Source organism: Natrix helvetica (genome assembly GCF_964273705.1).
Source record: "Natrix helvetica genome assembly, chromosome: 4".
NCBI lineage: Eukaryota > Metazoa > Chordata > Lepidosauria > Squamata > Natricidae > Natrix > Natrix helvetica.
In genome coordinates this window covers 136,270,739-136,278,750 of record NC_138550.1, presented here as the reverse complement: position 1 = coordinate 136,278,750, position 8,012 = coordinate 136,270,739, and the positions used below count along the sequence as shown (strand labels likewise).

General features: G+C 33.7%; 1 long non-coding RNA gene across 1 annotated transcript; it reads left to right on the top strand.

Moving 5' to 3' along the window:
- Nucleotides 1-290: 290 nt before the first annotated feature.
- On the top strand, nucleotides 291-3,357 carry LOC309390537. The gene is made up of 3 exons (XR_014175151.1): nucleotides 291-569; nucleotides 1,439-1,535; nucleotides 2,708-3,357. It is a non-coding gene; the product is annotated as an uncharacterized lncRNA (long non-coding RNA).
- Nucleotides 3,358-8,012: the final 4,655 nt, after the last annotated feature.

Here is an 8,012-nt window from a genome sequence, read left to right as displayed (position 1 = left end):
AGCACCTCAGGGTAGAACAAGAAGCAATGTGTAGAAACTAATCAAGAAAAGAAGTAACTTAGAACTAAGGAGAAACTTCCTGAGTTAGAACAATTAATCAGTAAAACAACTTGCCTCCAGAAGTTGTGAATACTCTCACACTGGAAGTTTTCAAGAAGATGTTGGATAACCATTTGTCTGAAATGTTATAGGGTTTCCTGCCTGGGCAGGGGGTTGGACTAGAAGACCTCCAAGGTCCCTTCCAACTCTGTTATTCTATTCTAATAGATGAATGTAAACTTGACTTCAATTATAACAAGGTTCTTTCACAAATGAACTTAAGATCTAGCAGGCAGGTGAGTTTCAATAAAGATCTTGCCAGAACTATTATCTTAACCCTATTCTATCTATTCAGCAGAATACATAGGCCTTCTTTTACCCTTTTTGAACCATGCTTGAATAGAATAGAAGATTCCTCTGGATCATGAATGATGCCTTTTCATTCTTCATATTTTCTAGCTTTGCATTTATGGATCCATTCTACAATCTTTGGTCCACTGGGACTCATGCTACAGACCTAGAAGAAACAAGTATGACAGCTTTTCATCATGACCTTGTGTAACATGCTGCATTTTGTTCGGTATACTATTGTCATGCAGAATCTTATTTCACTAAACTTATTGATTGATTTGATTTGATTCTCTTAAGACTGCTGCCATTGCTGCATCTGATGCTCCAGATCCATATTTCCTTATAACATTTTTCTTAGTGGCAACTTGAACTGTAGCATCAGTGACTGCTAAAAACCATAAGTAATTGGGATGGGAAATGCTCCTAGGAAGATGTGAATTTTTTTTTAGACGATGCCCAAAGTAAATGTCTTCGAAACCAATTGTTTATATTTCCAGGAATTGTGGATTAGTTTAAGATCATCCAGTGCAGGGTAATAGCTTTTAGCCATGATACATGTTTGCATAACCTTGCTGTTCATTATGTGTCACAGGAATAAAAAGGAATAGAAGAATACTTAAAGGAAGGTAGCAAGATGCCACCATTCTAGAGTAAATACATAGAGTGTAAATGTTTGATAATTATATGAAGAATGCCCTTAAATCACAAGTTTCTGTTATAGAGATGAAACTCCCCTGACATATGGCACTCTTTGATACTAACGTGGCTGACTTCCAGCACACTCTGATGCATTACTAACTGTTCCTTTTCTCTTCTCTCTCTAAAACCTTGTTGGCAATGCTTATCACACACATGTGGGACCTGATTATTTAATTCCTCTAATACAGTTTATAGGCCTAATTTAAATGCTTACTAATTGAAAAGCATTTTCATGTCCACAGATAGTAACATATGCCAGGCTGGGTTTTCAGGTCTTTACTTTCAGAGTCTCACTTCTCCTCCCTTCCTAGCATTCTGCTTACGTTCACATGCAATTCATCTCAAACAGGTCTCCCCATTGAACTGTTCACACCTCTGACTCTGCTTAAAGATTCTGTTTAAAAGAAGACAAGAGTATGGCAGAGTAACACCTACAAATTTCTATAGTACGTATGAAATTATATTTTGTACTCTTTATAAAACTAATTTTGTTTCTCCTACAACTGCAAAGATTTTTGAAAGATGCAATTGTTATAAAAGAATGTACATTTTATATTATGAATGAATGACACAGTCACATATAGAAATCAGTTATATAATTACATTATCCTAGTGACTGTGGCCATTATATGAGTTTTGCATCTGGCACTAAAAATATTAAAAACTGTCAGATAGATTCATAGACAATAATAATGAAGGAGAACTCAAGAATGCAATATATTAAGAAATTGCTATTTTTAATATTTTAAAATGATGTATTAAAAAAAGAAAGCAAACAATGTGAACTAAATCAATAGTCTTTCTGGTATTGACACTATGAAGTAATATACCATTTAAAAGAACACACTAAACAATCTGAAACATTCCTGTGGGCTTTTAACATGAGTTAGAGCCTGCTGGAATCACAATCTCATTGGTTGCATTTCATACATAGTGTTCTAATTTTCACTAAGTCCTGATCAATTTGAATTTATAGCCACTTAAACAAATAGAAAGCCAGATTGTTTGCACGCAACCAAATTGGTCTGAATATATGACCAAGTTTGGATGAAAACACAAATATACTTTCAAAGATTATGAAGCTCTGGAACACTTACAGGTGATACTTTTAGTGCTTTTCACCAATCTATTAGTATATTGCTATAAATGTTTAGATAAAAATGAGTTAGGATTATCTATACCTATATCTACTGGTACATCTGTAGCTATATAACTGAAGATAGAGATGTGAGACATCATCTACACTATATGAAATCAGATAGTTGTTTTCTGCTCCTAATACAGTATGCTTGCTGACCTCTAATGTATGCTATTTTAAATGTTTGCATTAATATTTGCATTTGAATACTTTTGTTATATATAAGTTTCAAAATGTATTTTATTTCCCGATTTGGTATTTTGCTTTTGTTCTGAGAACTGTATCTGGACTTTGAAAAGTGAGAAAGCCACTAGGTAACTAAGGGATGATCTGCTGACTAATCTGAGAAGTATATATTAGAGAAAATTCATATTACAATTTATAGCTATGCACTTTGGGATGAACACCTTTCAAATAGTGTGGGAGTATGAATGGATTTTCCAGAAAAAATGCAGATTTCAGGAATCATTTGTATTTCAGTTTGAGATGTAGACAACACAGACTCATCCCCAACAGCCTGTGCCTTTCTTCAACAGGGAAGGGACACAAGGCAGAAAACATTCTGCAGCCAAGAAGGTTCCATATCCATTTGTATTACTCAGGTGACCCTGAGACCGCATATAAACCTCCAGGTAGACTCAACAACTCTCTAAAAGAATGCAAATGATCAGCTGTCTGCAAGGAATATAAATCCTTCCATTCTCCACCATCAAGTCAGAGCTGAAGAAACTACTTGGATAAGAAGCAAAATATCTTCAAAGAAAAAAACAAGATAGCCCAGTTGCCTCCTGAAAAAAGTACTTTTAGGACATATTACAATTTGGTAATTCTTCAACAATCTGTAAATAGATGCAGCCATGATAGTGACCCAGAAAAACTCAATAATATTCCAAGTAGTGGAATATCATTTAGCTGTGGAATAAATTTGATAATCATTAAATAGCAGCATTCAATGCAGTACATCAGAATTGTGGTTAATTATATGCCCATATGGTTGTTTTTAAGGAAACTTGTATAAGTACATCTGCCTGAAATCTTACTGGTCTCCATCAGAAGCTTATAGCTTTATACTAAAGCTTATTGCTTTACACTAAAATAGTAAAATAAGACTCTGATTACATTGGTGTAAGATTGTGTCTGGAGGATTATTTTGGTTAAAACAAAAGTATTTAACACTTGCTTCCTAAGAACTTTTTCAGTGGAACCCCCCCCCCCAAAAAAAAAGTACAGGTGGCTTATTTAAACTTCATAGTTAAACTTCAGTGGGTTTTTCCGAAAACCCATTCCAGTTATACATTTTGTAGTCAGAGCAGAAATACTGTTAAGAGATGGTTATCCTACAATAAATAAACAATGCATCAGTGATGGAGGAAATGATTACAAGTTTTATTCAGCTTCTTACTTTCCAAATCAGATCCAAAAATTCACCTTATACCTATGTAAAGTTGATTATTTATGTAATTATCTGTCCAGATGTCCTCATCAGCTCATATTTGCAATTATTTGATGACAGTCATATTCCATGCAAACATATTAAGACCAAGTACAAATATTATTACTGTAATGGCTTTTTATTTCTAGAACCATTAGAGGAAAGGATACAATTTTCTTCTGTTTATGTACCATTGCACAGAAAACATATCGTAGTGATTAAAAGCACAGAAGTCATAAGACCAATGCAATGATGTTTCATAAAATTTACATTAAAAAATACATTGTAAATGGCCTCTAGAAATTTGTTTCATCTATGCAGTGAAGGAAGTAGATGGATTATTTGTCCTAGGAGAAGGAGAAAAAGCAGTGAAGGAAGTAGATGGATTATTTGTCCTAGGAAAAGGAGAAAAAGCATTGGCCTGAAACAATTCATCGTATTTCTGTTGGTTCCTTTTTATTTTGAACCTGTCCATTTATATCTTAGAAGACATATTATTCTATGTAATTCTAGGAGTCTGTAGTTGTTCTTAAATTACTATCAACCTTTTTAAACTTTCTGTTTTTGAAGTTTAATTTTTTTTCTACTTACCTACTTTTAATGTATTCTTAATCAGTATAGTTTATAGTATTCCTCAACGTTTGAAAAATGTATCTTTATTTAGTGTTTGAAAATTTCATCCATGCACTGAATATTGCTTCAATAGTTGGTAAATAATGAATAACTTACATGTTTTTGTTTCTGTGAAAGCTTAAAAATAGAGAGTAACCCTACTGTCATCTTGAATTGAAACTGGCGAGTTTGCTTAAGTGAGGAATGCAAGAACGATCTGTTTGCTTGGAGTTAATTGAAAAATGGAGAGCTAGCAGTTTTTCTTGTTTTTCAGAAGACTTTCTAAACCCATCACTATAAATTATCAGAATACTTCTAGGCAATGGCCAGTGAATTAGAACTAAGCTGTAACATTGCATCATCTATATAGTTGTAAAATAGATTTAACAGAAGCCAGAAATAAATCATTGACAAATAAATCCAATAAACATGGTCTGAATATTGAACCTTGGCGGACACTGCTGTCCATTTCAGCCAAGTACATTTCTTGCCCAGTACAAATTTTTGACTTCTTTTTAAACAGTTATGCTTCTAAGATAAGTAACCTATCCTCAGGAGTATCATTTTTAATTGTTTAAATTCAGCAATCTACAGACAATTAAATCAAATGCTTTGTTAATATATATTAAACAGTCAGAAGTCTAAACTATCCAGCAGAAAGTATTCACATAACATTTATTGATAAACCATAAAGTGTGCTTGGATTGATGTGATATGTTAGATTTGAGGGTTTTTTTTAGTATGGTAACTATAGAAATACATTCTACTTGGAAGCAATTAGTCTTCTTAAATGCTCAGCAGAAATATCTTCCATTCTGTTTGCAGAGTATAAAGAAGAGCTGAGGACCAGGCCATCAATTTGGTAGATACACAGGGAGGCAACAAATTTAGATTATGTCAAAATGATGCAGATGCACGTAAAAAGGGTCACCTGGTTTATTTTTGTGACATTCCCAGTGGAACTCCTGGAAACAATGTGCTTGTCAGGAAGATACCTTATATTGCTCTTTTCCCCTTGGGAAGTAAGGCTTCACAGAACTATTATCAGATTTTGCTCTTTTTTATTTTACCCTTGAGTCCAATGCACTGATGAAAAACAGGAGTGCATAGAAACTACAAGTCTTTGGCTCTGCCTTCACCCATCTTGCCCTCTGTCCATTTAACTTCGGGAGTCCTTAGCCACCATAGATAACACGGATAAAGCACAAAACAAAACGCTACATATTTTGCTCAGACATGAGTTTTTTAAAAAAGTTTAAACAAGATCATAATTCAAAATAATCATGAATTGAATGCATTAATGCATGAAACATTAACATAGGAGTACAGATTTTCTATAGAATATAGGTAACTATAGGCAACCAAATAGCTGTCTATGTCAACCGGGTATAAAAAAAAACTTGATTCATTTAAGTCCAATCAATATGAAATCACTTAGTTGTTTATTATTGTCTTAGCAGGCTACATACTGAGGCTCTTTTTAAAGGCTGAATTTCCCCATTTCCACATAGGTGTAAATTCCATACAAGTCTTCCAATTGCTTTTGCTACAGGGCCAAATGAAAATGAATCTTCATGTTCTATTTTTTCACATTTCACTTAAGTTGCAGACAATGTAGTGGTGCCTTCAAGTCGGTATTGACCCCTGGTGACTGCCTAGATCAGTCCTGGGAGTTTTCTTGGCAAGATTTGAGAAATGGTTCGTCCTTGCCTGCTTCCTAGAATTGAGAGAGAGAATGACTGGCACAAGGCTGTTCAATTGGCTTTGCGGATAAGGCAGGACTGGAATTCACAGTCTCCAGTTTTCTATCCTGGTGTTTTAAATCCCTAATCAAACTGGCTTTTCCTTTTTACACTTGCATTTCAACAGTATATGAAGAAGAACACAAAAATTGTGCTTTCCAAAGTGATTCTATATCCAAGAAAGATAAGTGCATTTTATGATTACTAGATGTAGATGTTGTAGATAATAATCAAATGATATTTGACTTACTGGTTTTTTTTTTGTATAGCATCTTCCCAAAGGCATAATTTTCTATAATTTCTTATAATTAAATGTAAACCTCTACTGCATACAAGGAATCTGAGCAGTTACAAAAACACATATTCCATTACTCTTTTCTAGTCATTTTAAAGCTGCAATGTACTTTATAATCTGTGCTTGGTTACATATTTTATTTTGGTATCTTAATCAAAAATTAAGGAGTTGAATTAAAATTTGTGTCAGATTTATTTTATCTACTGGATCTAACCAATTTCGTTGTAAACATGATGTCCAATGACAATAAAGGCAATTCTAGTATATTGGGCATGCTACAGATCTCAACAGTCAAAGAGTGTCAGCTGGTGGAATTAGAAGATGGGCCTTTTCTGCCATAGCTCCTGCCCTCTGGAATATCCTATTTTTGAGATTAGAAAGACCCCAATGCTGCTACTCTTATGTAAAGTTTAAAAAAAAACCTGGCTGTATTCCTCCTGAATGTGCCATTAACTGGGATTATTTTTAACTGACCATATATATTTATTTTGCATGTTTTTTATTGCATTGTATGTTTTTTATTGCATTTAAGTTTTTATTGTTTTTATTGAAGTATTTTTTTTAAATTGTAAGCTTCCTGGAGTCATTGATTGAAATAGTCAGCAATAGAAATTAAATAAATTAATGAATGAGTGCTGAATGGGAATATAAAGTTACGTAATATTCAGTAAGTTGTAGCAGGTTGAAAACAACATTTTGAAATGTAGAAATTGTTCCATTTGTTTCATTATAAATAATTTTCAAAAATTGTTGGCATTTACAATATTTTACCATATTTTTCGGAGTATAAGACACACTTTTCTCCCCTAAAAGACGCTGAAAATTTGGGTGCACCTTATACTCTGAATGTAGCTTTTTCAAAGCTTTTTTTCATTCACCAAATGAGGTGCTAACGAGTGAAGCAATCTTCCGTGCTTTGCCTTCTTTTCTCATTGCTGCTCCCTCCAATGATCAGCTGTGCATTAGAAGCTGTTTTTTTAAACCCCAGTCAGGGGATAAAAAGCATGCACATGCGTGTCAAAACCAGCAAACGTATGTGCTGAAGCTGACCAGACTAAGGACGCTAGCCAGATGAATATCTGGTAGGCAGATTTTTGTCCTCCCCAAAAATTAAGGTGCGTCTTATACAGTAGTGTGTCTTATACTCTGAAAATATAGTATTTGTTTGTTTGTTTGTTTGTTTATTTATTTATTTATTTAATTCTGTATCTTAATTCAGATGTCCACCTATCTCAGGTTCATGACTCTGGGAAGCTAACAGTACTTAAAACAACATAAAACATAACAAGAAGGCAGCCACAGCTGTGGTTAAAAACAAAGCCACCAATAATAAATCAATACAACTATTCCTTATACTCAGTCACACCTGCAGATTCCTGGGTCTGATGACCAAACAGTCACCAAATATGGAAAAATGATCTGACCCAATTATTACATTTCCAATATACTATCCATTTTAGCAATCAATCCTGAAATTATATGCCAGTGGTAAAATAGCTTATGTCAGCTTTTTAAAAACTATAATACGGGACTTGGTATGAATTTTGTTTTCCTTCAATTGAATTTTTCCAGTTTCCCATCTTTTGAGGTGTCTAATGAAATAGTGGATTCCTAAGCATCTTTATTACCTCTCTTTATTTTTCTAATAGAAGAATTGGCATTTGAATTATGGGCAGGAAGTATAAACTTGTAACTAGCATTTGA